The sequence below is a fragment of the Ctenopharyngodon idella genome, chromosome 10, assembly GCF_019924925.1.
Source record: "Ctenopharyngodon idella isolate HZGC_01 chromosome 10, HZGC01, whole genome shotgun sequence".
NCBI classification, from domain to species: Eukaryota; Metazoa; Chordata; class Actinopteri; order Cypriniformes; family Xenocyprididae; genus Ctenopharyngodon; species Ctenopharyngodon idella.
This window is the reverse complement of record NC_067229.1, coordinates 17443733-17458290: the sequence shown is the minus strand read 5'-3', so window position 1 is coordinate 17458290 and position 14558 is coordinate 17443733. Positions and strand designations below refer to the sequence as shown.

Below are 14558 nucleotides of genomic sequence, written 5' to 3'. Positions count from 1 at the left end.
ATCATTCGCTGAAGTCGTGTTGGAGCAGTGTGTAGGGGTTTGTCAGAATTGTGACAAGGGGTTGGTGGTCTGTTTCCATCAAGACCGTTTTTCCGTAGATGTAGTCATAGAATTTTTGACAGCCGAAGACCACTGCCAATAGCTCCTTTTCGATTTGAGCATATCTCATTTCTGTTTCAGTTAGAGTGTGGGAGGCATAACTGATTGGCTCACCATTCTGTAGGCATGCTGTACCCAATCCCTACTGAGAAGCATCACATGTGATAGTCACGGGTTTGCTTATATCAAAGTACTTCAGCACTGGTGGGCATGTGATCCAGTTTGTTTTTTTTTTTTTTTTTTTTTTGTTTTTTTAGCATTTTAAACGTTTCTTGTTGTTTCTGTGACCAGCACCAAACTACATCCCTGTGGAGCAGCTGCCGAAGTGATGCCACCAGTTCACTGAAATTTGGGATGAACTTACCCAGGTAGTTGGCCATGCCCAAGAAACATTGCAAGGCAGCTTTGTCATTTGATGGTGGCATCTCTGTGATGGCCTGTATCTTGGCTGGGTCTGGTTTTAATCCATGTTCTGTGAACAGATGGCCCACATACAGTGCACAGCATAAATGAGTACACCCCCTCTGAACAAATACAAAAGATGTATTTTCTTTATGATCACTAATACAATTCATGGAAAGATGGCAAAACTAAAATGTATTAAACATATACTATATAAAAACTGAGAAATATATGTCATTAATAGCCATAAAAGAAGTAAATTATCCAATTTTGTTTAAATGAAGGATTGCAGAAATGAGTACACCCTAGATTTACTTCAACAAATGTATAATATTCTAGTGCTTACTATGCCCTCCATAATTTTGAGTATACTGCTCTGACCCTTCTTGGTACAGAGTGTACAAGTTCATGACAAATTGTCACATCTGTCCTGTTTAACTCCTGGATGATGAGCTCTTTAAATGCCCTGATCTTTAATGGGGAGTGTTGCTCAACTCATCTTTACAGAATCCCCCACAGGCGCTCAAGAGTGTTAAGATTGAGTGCAATACATGTCCACAGAAGGTTTTTCACCTTGGGAGAATGCATTTCCTCATTGTCATGTAGAAAAAATGCCCAGCAATGCAGGGAATGAGAAAAGGGTAAGATCTTCTGTTTCAAGTTTGTGTATTAAATTACACAGTTGTGTGGGAATTCATGAGCATTGATAAAGCACAACTCCCTCACACCTTCAGCACTCATACATCCCTATATAAGAGCTTTACTACCACTGAACTTTACTGCGGGAACCAGGAACTTCTCACTGTACTCCTCCTCTAGCAACACCAGAACATTTTGGATGCTGTTAGATCCAAAATGATTGATCTCATGAGACCAGAGTATTGATTCCCAGAATCTATATTTTGTAAATATGGGCTTTGGAAATGGACTTTATTGTGCTTTGGCTACAGTAGGTAGTTCCAGTGAGAACAACAACCATGCATGTCATTTCTGCACGCTGCATCTTACTCTGTGAGATAAACAATCTCTTTTCATAGCTTTTGCTGGCTCTGAGACACTCGCTTGGTATTTCTCCTACTCTTTGTCTAGCAAAAAAATCCCTTATCACTAAATGAAAGCTTAAAATGAAGGCCTGATTATTTCAGGGGCCTTGTCACAAGTCCATTGTTTTTGAATTTCTGTGTTACTTTTGCTATATTTTCACACTTAAAACAATGATTTGGTAATCCTCTTGTACCAATGTCCTTTTTTGTGCTAAGAAATAAGTCTTCTGACAGTTCTCTCCCAAGTGGTTCCATTGTTGTCAGCATTAAGTCTGAGAATGATTCAGTGGGCTATATAACACTTTTAATTGTCAAGAAATGTTTTGGTTCAACATACTTACCTGTTGATCAAACATTGCATTAAACTTACACCAGAAAATTTTTATTTTGTTTTATTTAACTTTTAGGAGGGTTTATTCATTTTTGCTACACAACATTTTATCACCTTGATAAGAAAATCTTATTTTCCTGAATAATTTTGACATGCTTCTTTGGTAATTGATTAAGCAGACTTGCTGGAACATTATATCTCTAAAGAACCCTAACATGTCTTCTAAGTAATTGAGTAATTGCTGACTTTCAGAAGTTTCAAAGGGGGTGTACTCATTTATGCACTGTAACTTCTTTAGAGACTGAACTTGCATTTTTGTGGGTTTAGTTTTAGATTCAATTGCCGTGCTCTGTTTAGAACCTGTTTAGAACTTTCCTCAAGTTCTCATCATGCTCTTTCCCTTTTCCTCCAACCATGATGGCTACGATTATGGAACATGGGAAGCCTGTGAAGATCTGCTCCATTGCCCATTGGAACACTTCTGATGCTGAATTAATGCCGAAAGGCATACACAAAAAAAAACGTTATCTGCCAAAAGGTGTTACAAAAGTGGTGAATAGGGAAGATTCATTTTCTAACTTGATTTGCCAGAATGAGCTTTTAGCATCAAGCACTGAGAAGGCGCTGACATTGGACATTTGTGAGGCTACCTACTGTGCCCATGGGATGGTGAGGGTGCATAAGAGCTTCATTCAGATCCCTTGGATCGATGCATAGGCAAATCTTGTGATTGCTGTCGGTGCACGATGGCTTTTCTATCTTTTGCATTATAATGTACTGCATCAACCCTCACAGGCCTGCTGTGCGCCGCAACCAGCACCTTTGTGTGCTGCTCAGTTAATTCAATGATTGGCAGATTTTAATTGCTTTCTGAGTCTGTGGTTCTAAAGTTTGTGATGGTGAGGGATCCTGTATGAATGTCCATCTGCACTCTGTCTCTGAATCTCTCATGAACATCATTACTCGTTGCCTCTCTGTTGATTTCAGCTATGACAATATCTGTGTTTTCAGATCCAAAAATCCACTGTATCACTGTTAAATCTCCCTGTATGTCAGTAACAACAGTGTGTAGAGTGACAGAATCTCCTTCCATCAAGGACAAAGTCTTCATTTCACCTGTCTCAACACCTAACACACCTAGAAGACATTAATACACAAACAGACTTTAGTTTGGGGAAAAAAAAGGAGAATAAAGAGGCTACTAGTGTGGCATTCAGACTTCTACAACTATGTGTGGCACCACTTTTATGTGAAGTGTTTTGTCTTTTGCTCCAGTTTGTTGTAGTCTGAATGTGATAGGTTTTGACAGGTTTGTATGTGTGTGAGACGTCAAACACAATCACCCAACAGTGTGGTTACATGTCTCTCATTTGCTTTTTGTGTGAATGTGACCACAGTCATATTTCCCATTTATGCTTATTAGACTTTTATCCTCTGTCCACAGAGACTATACAGTATCACATATGATTTGATGAACCTTTTATTTATTTAAAAGTTAAAATAACATACTTCTACATTCTAAGGTTTGCATTCAGGGCTTGACATTAACACCAGCAAATATATATATATATATATATATATATATACATACAGGTCATATAATTAGAATATCATCAAAAAGTTGATTTATTTCACTAATTCCATTCAAAAAGTGAAACTTGTATATTATATTCATTCATTACACACAGACAAAAATGTGGGGGAGATTCACAAAGAGTGGACTGCAGCTGGAGTCGGTGCTTCAAGAACCACTACGCACAGACGTATGCAAGACATGGGTTTCAGCCGTCGCATTCCTTGTGTCAAGCCACTCTTGAACAACAGACAGCGTCAGAAGCGTCTCGCCTGGGCTAAAGACAAAAAGGACTGGACTGCTGCTGAGTGGTCCAAAGTTATGTTCTCTGATGAAAGTAAATTTTGCATTTCCTTTGGAAATCAGGGTCCCAGAGTCTGGAGGAAGAGAGGAGAGGCACACAATCCACGTTGCTTTAGGTCCAGTGTAAAGTTTCCACAGTCAGTGATGGTTTGGGGTGCCATGTCATCTGCTGGTGTTGGTCCACTGTGTTTTCTGAGGTCCTAGGTCAACACAGCCATATACCAGGAAGTTTTAGAGCACTTCATGCTTCCTGCTGCTGACCAACTTTATGGAGATGCAGATTTCATTTTCCAACAGGACTTGGCACCTGCACACAGTGCCAAAGCTACCAGTATCTGCTTTAAGGACCATGGTATCCCTGTTCTTAATTGGCCAGCAAACTCGCCTGACCTTAACCCCATTGAAAGTCTATGGGGTATTGTGAAGAGGAAGATGCGATATGCTAGACCCAACAATGCAGAAGAGCTGAAGGCCACTATCAGAGCAACCTGGGCTCTTATAACACCTGAGCAGTGCCACAGACTGATCGACTCCATGCCACGCCGCATTGCTGCAGTAATTCAGGCAAAAGGAGCCCCAACTAAGTATTGAGTGCTGTACATGCTCATACTTTTCATGTTCATACTTTTCAGTTGGCCAAGACTTCTAAAAATCCTTTCTTTGTATTGGTCTTAAGTAATATTCTAATTTTCTGAGATACTGAATTTGGGATTTTCCTTAGTTGTCAGTTATAATCATCAAAATTAAAAGAAATAAACATTTGAAATATATCAGTCTGTGTGTAATGAATGAATATAATATACAAGTTTCACTTTTTGAATGGAATTAGTGAAATCACCTTTTTGATGACATTCTAATTATATGACCAGCACCTGTATGTGTATATATATATATATATATATATATATATATATATATAATATATATATATTTTATTCTAGCTTCATGCATTCTTTATTAACACATGGGGGTAAGTTTCATAAATAAAAAAAAAACAATACTTTGAAAAAAAAAAAGAGAGAAATTGTGGGCGGGCTATACTGGAAATGAAAATGTGACACTTGGTGTGGAAATGTGACACACCCAAGAAACAGTTTCATTCTTTCTGTTTCCACTTAGCTGCTTTATTCATGCATTATAACTTTACAAATATTGCACAAATCTCTAGCTATGAATATATCAAGTGCTGGATAAATTCGGTTGGTGGAGCTATCAATGATGTTTTCATGATTTTTGACATTTTCAGTATGAGAACGAACAAATGATAATAAATATTAGTGAGTTTAGTGGTTTCAGTAAAACAAATGAAGCTAATAATACATTGCCCATAAGGTTATGTGCCATGATGCTATGAGCTCTGATACACCCCCACAGTGACTAGGAAATGATTAAGGTACCTAAGATGAAGGTGGAGTTTGGGGAGGTGGAGGGATGCTGAAACAGTTTAGACTAAAGAGAGGTAAGCATGCTTATACTCTATAGCGTTACTGTAATGACAAAAGTCGAGAGCACATTATTGTGACGCGAGAGCACATCCATGTAATTCGCGAGCGCGAATCTCTCCACTCGCGCGCGGATTTTCTTTGCTTATTGGATGAGAGTGAACTGCACATGGGATTCTTTTAAAAATCAAAGATGGAACTTTAATTTCTTTACCATTATAATATTTTAATAATATCAATATCATATCTTAACTCAGAATGGGGCGCTTGGGTGATTTGTATATTAATAAGCTTGTTTGTCTAACTGCATCACATTACAGGTCAGACCCCACTGAAAAATAAAAGAATGCACTCATGTTTTCATGTGTTATTTTTACTCAACTTTTGGAATTGTTGTTTTGTCTTTCAGAGAGAAAAAGAGAAGAGTTAATTAACAGGAGAGCCTAAAACGTGTGCTGCTAAAACATAATAGTATTTATTAATGTTTACAAAGCACATTATATTATAATCAATCCATGCAACAAGTTTCATGTTGTTGCCTTGACAATTTAACATCTTAAATTGAAGCATAGACAAGAAGATAAGCCACACAAGTCAAACCTGAAGAGCATATTTCACACCTCATGTGACATAATAATCACATTACTAAGTGTCACATTACTTTGTCTTGCAGCCTCAACATAATTTCTATGTATATTACCATTTCAGTTGTATCTGACTCTTTCCCCAACCCTCCCCATTACATGGCTTGGGACTCACAAGCTCACACCTACTACGGCCAATTTGGCATGTCCAACCCACCTAACCTGTATATCTTTGGACCCGGAGAACCGGGTGAGGCGACAGTGCTACCCACTGAGCCACCGTACCGTGCATAAATTACTTTATAAGGGTTTGGCTTTTTAGCTTTGGCAGCCTCTGCTGGTTGATATCCTTACTACACCATTATGTGGACAAATATGAAAGAGAATGCTAACAGATAGCTCTTTCCAGTATTATATACCTCCTTAAAAGTAACACAAAGTGTTTTTAAGATAAAGTTACACAAAGTGATTTTAAAGTTTTAATATCAAAACTCTTGCTGAATATAAAGCAATGGAATATTTGACCCATGATGACTGGGCATTTACATTGAAGTCTCACTGCAGACACGGTCCTTCCAACAGAGCGCTCTAATCAGAGGGCTGAAAATAAGGGTAGAAATGGCCTTTTATTTCTAAATTATGACAATTTTTGATGTAAAAATCCTACTAACATAAATTGCCAGAGTGACTGAGCTTGAGGTATGTTAAATTTGCTTTATGGAACCAAATCAAATGACAATGAGTCAGACTAACTGAAATAAGCCTGGCTTATTTGGTAAACTTTTGTGGAACAGGCCTCTGGCTCTGCATGGTGTCTGAACCAAAACAGCAACAGTAGCCACACCCACCAGGATGCATGTGACCAGTCGGACGACAGCTTCTGCAAAACCACAATATGTTATTTGTTTGTTATTTTGGCAGCTGTAAGTTGCTATTGACCTGGACCAGGATTAATATTTGTATACAGCACAGAAGTTTTCACCTCAGCATGCTGAAAGAACAATGAGGAAAAGAGTATTAGGTAGATAGATCGATAGATAGATAGATAGATAGATAGATAATGTACCTGTAATTGATTTGAATCTAGATGCTGTTGTATATCTTGTGTCGGCTGTGCATCAGTATTATGAAGTTGCTGTTCTGCAGACCTTCTAACAGCACAAACCTTCAAAAGTCCTGAGAATTGGATAAAATAAATTAAACTGAATTAAATAATGTATGTTTATACAATTAAACACTTACAGCATTATGATCATATTTTCACAGATGGAACCACTATACTGTATTTTTAATAATAGTCGATATTAGCAATATAATGTATCATATCTGTTGATATTTTATCATGTTGTACTGTCTTGTTTTGGGTGATGTTCTTGTTTTCATGTTCATGTTTCATGTTCATGTTTATGATTTCATGTCTTTTATTTTGTAGTTTGGTTCATGTTGCTTGTTTGTGTCATGCTTCCCTTGCTTCTGATGTTCTCCCTTAGTCTATGTGTCATGTTCTCATTGGTTGTTTATGGTCATGTGGTTTTCAGTTCTGTTCTGTCATTGGTTCCCTTGTTCCTTGTGTCACTTGCTCATTGGTTGCCATAGTCATGTGTTCACTTAGTTTCTTGTATTTAAAGCCATTGTCTTCCCTATGTTACTTTGTTGTGTTTTGTTAATGTAACCCTGCTGTCGGTGAGTGTGATTGTCAAGTCTGCTCAGGTCTAGTCTGCTCAAGTCTAATGGTTGCTTTGTTTGCTCACTTTATTCCAATAAACTGCACTTGGGTTCATCAAGCTCGCCTTCAGTCTGGACTAATCGTTACACGTGTATGCTTATTTCCTCTTATTTATTTTTTTTCAATTTTAGATTACCTGTGCCATCATCCAACTCTCACTTAAAGTTAATCTTTAAGAAACACCAATAATTTGTTCACTGTTAAAAGTAATCTTTAGCAAATCTCAAAATGAATATCCATTTTTCATACTGTACATTATGTTGTGATACATTCACTTTTAAATTTAAAATTAATGAAATTTAAATATTATAGAATTGCCATTTAATGATTATCAGACATAACACAAATAATTATTATTGGCTTATCGGTATTGGTGTATCTCTTTCTGTATAATTTTTACACTGATGAAAACTCACCTATGACCACAACGACCAAAACAGCATTGAACAGAGCAGATATGAGGGTAAGAGTCTGCCATGACGTCTGATTCTGCTGGATGTACTTCACCACCGTCTGATTCTGCTGAATAAACTGCACGACTGTTTGATTTTGGCACTCAGTTTGTGGCGTTGGTTCTGTACATAAAGAATTAAGATACAATCTGTTAATAATCTCTAAATAATCACTGTACTGAACAATATGACAAAGTGTACTCACCAATGATGTGTAGTCTGATGCCATTGATGAATTTTGGATCTGTGTCTGTGCTCATCAGTAGTGATTTTTTTTTTTTTTTTTAAATGAATAGATTGTTTAGATTCCACTAAATATTTGTGTCTGAATCTTTTGTTGTAGTAAAAAGGAATTGGGTTTGTGAGAGCGCAATATCACAGCCGAAAAATCTGGAGATTTCAGTAAAAACCAATAAACTACATTTTCATCAAGGTCACAGTTTATGGTCACATTTTGCCCCAAATCTGTTAGTTAATCTGTTAAAGTCTCTGCAGCTTGACACCATATGAGTAAATCTACAAGATAAAAATCAAAGAATCACATTTATAAGTATCCTCTTAGAACTCTGCCATATGCTGCCAGTAGAAAATTTGACATTTCACATTTTAATTCTTTCATTATTTTTTAATTATAATGCAACCATTTTTTTATGTATCAAGATAAATCAATCTAGTGTGATGTGTCCATGACGTAAAGTTGCATAATTAAAGCACATGAAAAGCTGTCCAAAATACTCAAAAACACTCACAGAGATAAAGCTGCATAATCATCATATTGTAGTTGTAAATAAACATTTGAATATGAAACCTGGGTCCCTCCAGACAGTGATGAACTCTAGTAAAGAGCAAAGAGAGGAAAAGTTCAACCACATTAAGCACAGGAAGTCAGGTTTGCTCTGACCACTTTTTTTCACCAATCATCTTCATTTCATAAGTGACTGTGTAGGGGAAGACCCAATGAGTTAAATATAAAAAATGAGGGGCTAAATACTTGACAAATGCGTTCACAACCATGCAACTATGTTATTGAACTTTAATAGATAAAGTAATACTTCCTTTCAATTCAACTTTTGGCCTTCAACAATAGAATAATAACAAACAAATAAAAAAAATGTTTAGCTTTTCACATTGTTTCTCTTAGTAGGATGAAAATAATCTGTTATTTAAACTCTGATTAAATTATAATGAGCATGAGGTCAGCTATATGCTTGTATTTGTTATTTTGGCAGCTGTAATGTAACGTAGTTGCTATTGACTGGACCATGATGAATATTTCTACACAGCATGGAAGGGTCCACCTCAGCATGCTGAAAGAACAATGATAGATAGATAGATAGATAGATAGATAGATAGATAGATAGACAGACTGTTAAACCCGATAAGGTACGGTAACTCAAACCATTTGAGGAATCCAATTGCCATGAACCATTTAAGTTTTAAAACAAGTAGTTTGTGTTGTATTTGTGCTTCATGTGTTTTGTGGCTGTCCCCACCTCTGCATGCTCCTTCCTGCAAATGATCACACCTCTTTTTTAAGCATTTTGCAGAAGTGTGAAGATAACTACAAAAATGAAGGGATTTTAAGACACTTTAATTCAATAAGAAACATGGTTAAACATGACACATTAGCATTAGCTGAAAGATTTATGACCTTAAATTGCTGTGAAATATCTATATCACACACTTAAGAAAATGTTGAGAACACTGAAGACAAAGAGAAAAACTCCTCACTGGGTTAAAGTGCAGACCCTGTCTAGATGCAGCACTTTTTCTTAAGTAAACCAAACCACAGTGCACATCCATCATCATGTGCACTTGGACAACTACAGAGTCTCAGTTATTTGTTTGTGCTTTATCTATGGCTATGAAGTATAAGGTCAGCTGTACGCTTGTGTTTATTATTTTGGCAGCTGTAATGTAACGTAGTTGCTATTGACTGGACCGCGATGAATATTTGTACACAGCATGGAAGTGTCCACCTCAGCACGCTGAAAGAACAATGAGGAAAAGAGTATTAGATAGATAGATAGATAGATAGATAGATAGATAGATATATAGATAGATAATGTACCTGTAATTGATTTGAATATAAATGCTGTTGTATATCTTGCGTCGGCAGTGCATTGGTATTATGACGTTGTTGTTCTGCAGACCTTCTAACAGCACAAACCTTCAAAAGTCCTGAGAATTGAATAAAATAAATTAAATTGAATTAAATAATGTATGTTTATACAAATTGTAGCGAATTTGTACAGGTATTTAATTAATTTATGGGTGAGATATATGAATATAATAAATCATAAAGCTTTATGATTAATTATAATACATATACCGACCCGAGAGGGAATTATACATATATTGTGAATTAATTACAACGAATTATAATCAATCACATATATGATTAGTTCTGGTTTGATAATAATTTAGAGAAACTATTAGTTTGTCCAGCAAACCGTTAGCTCTTCATAGCCGATTATAAAAGGAAGGTTTTTCTCTGGCCACGAGAAAGACTTCCTATTCTAGCATCAATGCGTAAAGCAAGGATACTGGATCGAAACGTTAAAGTGACCTGGGTTTGTTGCATGAGCAAAAAACAATCGAGCATGAATATAATGTATTTAATATATGAAACTACGGATACAGAGACTATACTACTAAACATACACAAACAATACACATATATAGAAAGCGAAAGTAAAGTCAAGAAAACAGAGGTGATCAAAGGAATGGCAACTTACGAACAGTTAAAACCTTTGAGAGCCAGCAAGGAAACTCAGCTTACACATCGAGCTTAAAACGCTTTGGAGAGAATGGTTCTATACTTGCATAGGTTCAGGTGCTGTGGTCGTTTCGTGTTTCTGCAGGAGTTTCGGTGCGTGCGGCTGAAGCGATTGGTTCTTTTCCGAGAAGGTGTTCTTCGGCGGGTTTTTCAAACAAGGGTTTAACTTAAGAGTAAGATAACCGGAAAATAAAGAAAAAGAGTCCGTCTCCTAGACGATGAAGAGTGAAGACTTCGGGCGACGGATGAAGAGGGTTTGACAAAGAAACTTGTTGCCAAAAGATGGTCGTCCCGAAGAGAGGGGGCGCGTGATGGAAGCGCGGTCGCCGAGACGTCCGGGAGAGACGGGTGTTAAATGGCGAGAGACAATCGAGAGACAAATGAGAGACGCGTGTCATTGTGTTTTAAGGACAACAGACCAGAACGCCTCCTGGGGTACATCAGCCAATGATGAGGGTGCGATTTTGGCGGGCAAACTCTTTCTTTGTCTCCATTTATGACCTAATTTGCATGGTTTATGAAGTGTCAGATCTGAGTACATTTTCTTCAAAGTACCATTAAAAATAGAAGAATGCATTTTACAGTCATGTGACATACATTTTCAATTAGAGTATAACGAAAGCTTTACAATGAGACTAAACTTGTCATAAGAGAAGCGTATAAAAGAAGTTATAGTTTACAGTCAAATGTAACCGTTGGAAATGACACTAGTATCACTACAATCCTAGCTAAGCTTATACAGTGGGAATAACTATATGCAATTTGACAATACAACGGCGGTTACATTTATATACAATTATATATCTTACACATACAGTCTTCAATGCATGTTTGTGTGTCTGTGTGTGTGTGGTGTGTGTTGGAATGTGATCTGGCACTTAGTCCACATGAGGGGCCCTTTGATGTTTCAAGAGCTAGGAAATGGGGTTCTCTGTTTAACCTCAGAGGGTCCATGAAAGTGCCAAAATGCTCGTCTTTGTCAGACCGGCCGGGGCCGATGTGAGATTTACAAACACAGTTCAGCAGGCTAAAAGCATTCTGAAATTTCCAAAGTTGATTGACTACGCCGGATCTATCCAGACGCTACAAAATCAACACTTTATGCATTATGATGATATTTTCACAGATGGAACCCCTATACTGTATTTTTAATAATAGCCGATAAAAGCGATATATTGTATCATATCAGTTTTCGAATGATATTAGCAATATAATGTATCATATCTGTTGATATTTTATCGTGCATGCTTATTTCCTCTATTGTTATTTAATTTTAGATTACCTTTGCCATCATCCAACTCTCACTTAAAGTTAATCTTTAAGAAACACCAATAATTTATGTTGACTGATAAAAGTAATCTTTAGCAAATCTCAAAATAAATATCCATTTTTCATATAAAGTTGTGATACATTCACTTTTAAATTTAAAATGATTGAAATTTAAATATTATAGAATTGCCATAGAATTATCATTTAATGGTTATCAGCTATAACATGAAAATAATTATTAGTATTGGTGTATCTCTTTTTTCATAATTTTACTTACACTGATGAAAACTCACCTATGACCACAACGACCAAAACAGCATTGAACAGAGCAGATATGAGGGTAAGAGTCTGCCATGACGTCTGATTCTGCTGGATGTACTTGACCACCGTCTGATTCTGCTGAATAAACTGCACGACTGTATGATTCTGGTACTCAGTTTGTGGTGTTGGTTCTGTAAAGACAGAATTAAGATACAATCTGTTAATAATCTCTAAATAATCACTGTACTGAACAATATGACAAAGTGTACTCACCAATGATGTGTAGTCTGATGCCATTGCTGAATTTTGGATTTGTGTCTGTGCTCATACAGTAATAAACTCCTAACTCATCAGTAGTGACATTATTTATGAACAAATTATGTTTAGATTCCACTAAATATTTGTGTCTGAATCTTTCATTGTAGTAAAAAGGAGTTGGGTTTGAGAAAGTGCGCAATATCACAGCCGAAGAATCTGGAAGTTTCAGTAAAAACCAACAAACCTCATTTTCATCAAGATCACAGTTTATGGTCACATTTTGCCCCAAATCTGTTAGCTGATCTGTTAAAGTCTCTGCAGCTTGACACAATATGAGTAGATCTGGAAGATAAAAATCAAAGAATCACATTTATTTATAAGTATCCTCTTAGAACGCTGCCATACGCTGCCAGCAAAAAATTTGTACACATTTAATTTTTTATCATTATTATGCAACCGTTTTTATGTATCAAGGAAATCAATCTAGTGTGAGGTGTCCAAGCATTTGACTGGATGTGTACATGAAATAAAGTTGCATAAATAAAGCACATGAAAAGCTGTGCAAAATACACAAAAATACTCACAGAGATAAAGCTGCATAATCATCATATTGTAGTTGTAAATAAACATTTGAATATGAAACCTGGGTCCCTCCAGACAGTGATGAACTCTAGTAAAGAGCAAAGAGAGGAAAAGTTCAAACATGTCAAGCACAGGAAGTCAGGTTTGCTTTGACCACTTTTTTTTTTTCCACCCATCATCTTCTCTTCATAAGTGACTGTGTAGGGGAATTTACAGTTAAAGACCCAATGACCAGAAATGATTAATGAAGACCCGGAGTCAGGGTCAAAAAAAAAAAAAAAAAAAAAAAAAAAAAAAAAAACTGGCGAAAATTTTACTGAAGAATAGTTTGCAGCTTCAACTAGGGTAACCATATTTTAGTTTTCAAAAAAGAGGACAGTGTGTGCGGGAGGCAGACGGACACCTTGACAAATATGTTCATAACCATGCAACTATGTTATTGAACTTTAATACATAAAGTAATACTTCCTTTCCATTCAACTTTTGCCCCTCAACAATAGAATAATAACAAACAAATAAAAAAAAATGTTTAGCTTTTAAAGGGGTCTTTGAGTATGATTTAGTTACTGTGTAATGTTGCTGTTTGAGCATAAATAACACAAGTTCAATGCAAAGGGAGATTTTTTTTTTTTTTTTTTTTTTTTTTTAACAGAAATCGCTTTTTAAGGATTACAACAAATGGCTGGTAGGGACTACAACGAGCTTGGTCAAAAACATCACAAACCCGAAAGTTCAGTAGCCCCGCCCACTGATTTGAGCATGACAAGGGCTGTGTCCGAAATCGCCCCCTATATCCTTAAATAGGGCACTATTTGAGGGGACAGCCATTTGTAGTGGTGTCCGAAACCATAGTGAACGATGTTGAGTGCACTCATTCAATCCCACAATGCACCGCAATAACAAGTGTACAGCCGATGCAAACTCAACAGCTTGAGAATACCCATAATGCACAGTGAGAGTCGCGCGCTGAATGAATTCCCGCGTCTCGCCAGGAGATGGCGCCCGCAGCTGAATCAATCATCCATTCATTTTCCAAACCGCGCTGGTTCAACATAGTGGCTGCGTCCGAAACCGCCTACTTCTCTACTATTTAGTAGGGGAAAAGCAGTAGGCGAGCAATTAAGTATGTCAGAAACCTCAGTAATCATAAATGAGTAGTCGAGAAGTTCCCGGATGGCCTACTGCTTCCGCCTAGATTCTGAAGTGTTCCTCGATCGATACTTTTCTATCCCAGGAGGCCACGGGAGAGGATACGTCATAATTGAACACGGAGGAGAAAAGCGGCGCGGATGCTTTCAAATGTGAGTATTGAAAACTAAAAACACGGTTCCTTGTAATAAAATAGCATTTGTTGAACTACTGTAGAGTAAACCGCTGAATGTGTAAAGATGCTAGACACTATAGTTGTGATTTTACAGTAAAAACACGATTTATTATGATAACAGGGGAGCTCT

The 14558-nt window shown here is 36.8% G+C and overlaps 2 long non-coding RNA genes across 3 annotated transcripts in view; one reads left to right on the top strand and one right to left on the bottom strand.

Moving 5' to 3' along the window:
* Positions 1-3528: 3528 nt before the first annotated feature.
* Positions 3529-14558, top strand: part of LOC127521587 (uncharacterized) — a 95687-nt gene continuing 84657 nt past the window's right edge. Inside the window, exon 1 of the long non-coding RNA XR_007932407.1 lies at positions 3529-3948. This is a non-coding gene — a long non-coding RNA (uncharacterized LOC127521587). The remainder of the gene's footprint in view (positions 3949-14558) is intronic.
* On the bottom strand, positions 5647-14139 carry LOC127521589 (uncharacterized). 2 transcript variants are annotated; one of them, XR_007932412.1, is made up of 9 exons: positions 13107-14139; positions 12538-12864; positions 12297-12455; positions 10027-10136; positions 8705-9943; positions 8161-8471; positions 7920-8078; positions 6844-6953; positions 5647-6768 (listed from the first exon to the last, which is right to left on the bottom strand). It is a non-coding gene; the product is annotated as an uncharacterized LOC127521589 (long non-coding RNA). The 2 variants fall into 2 exon arrangements; XR_007932411.1 differs by having other exon boundaries at positions 5647-6657; positions 13107-14137.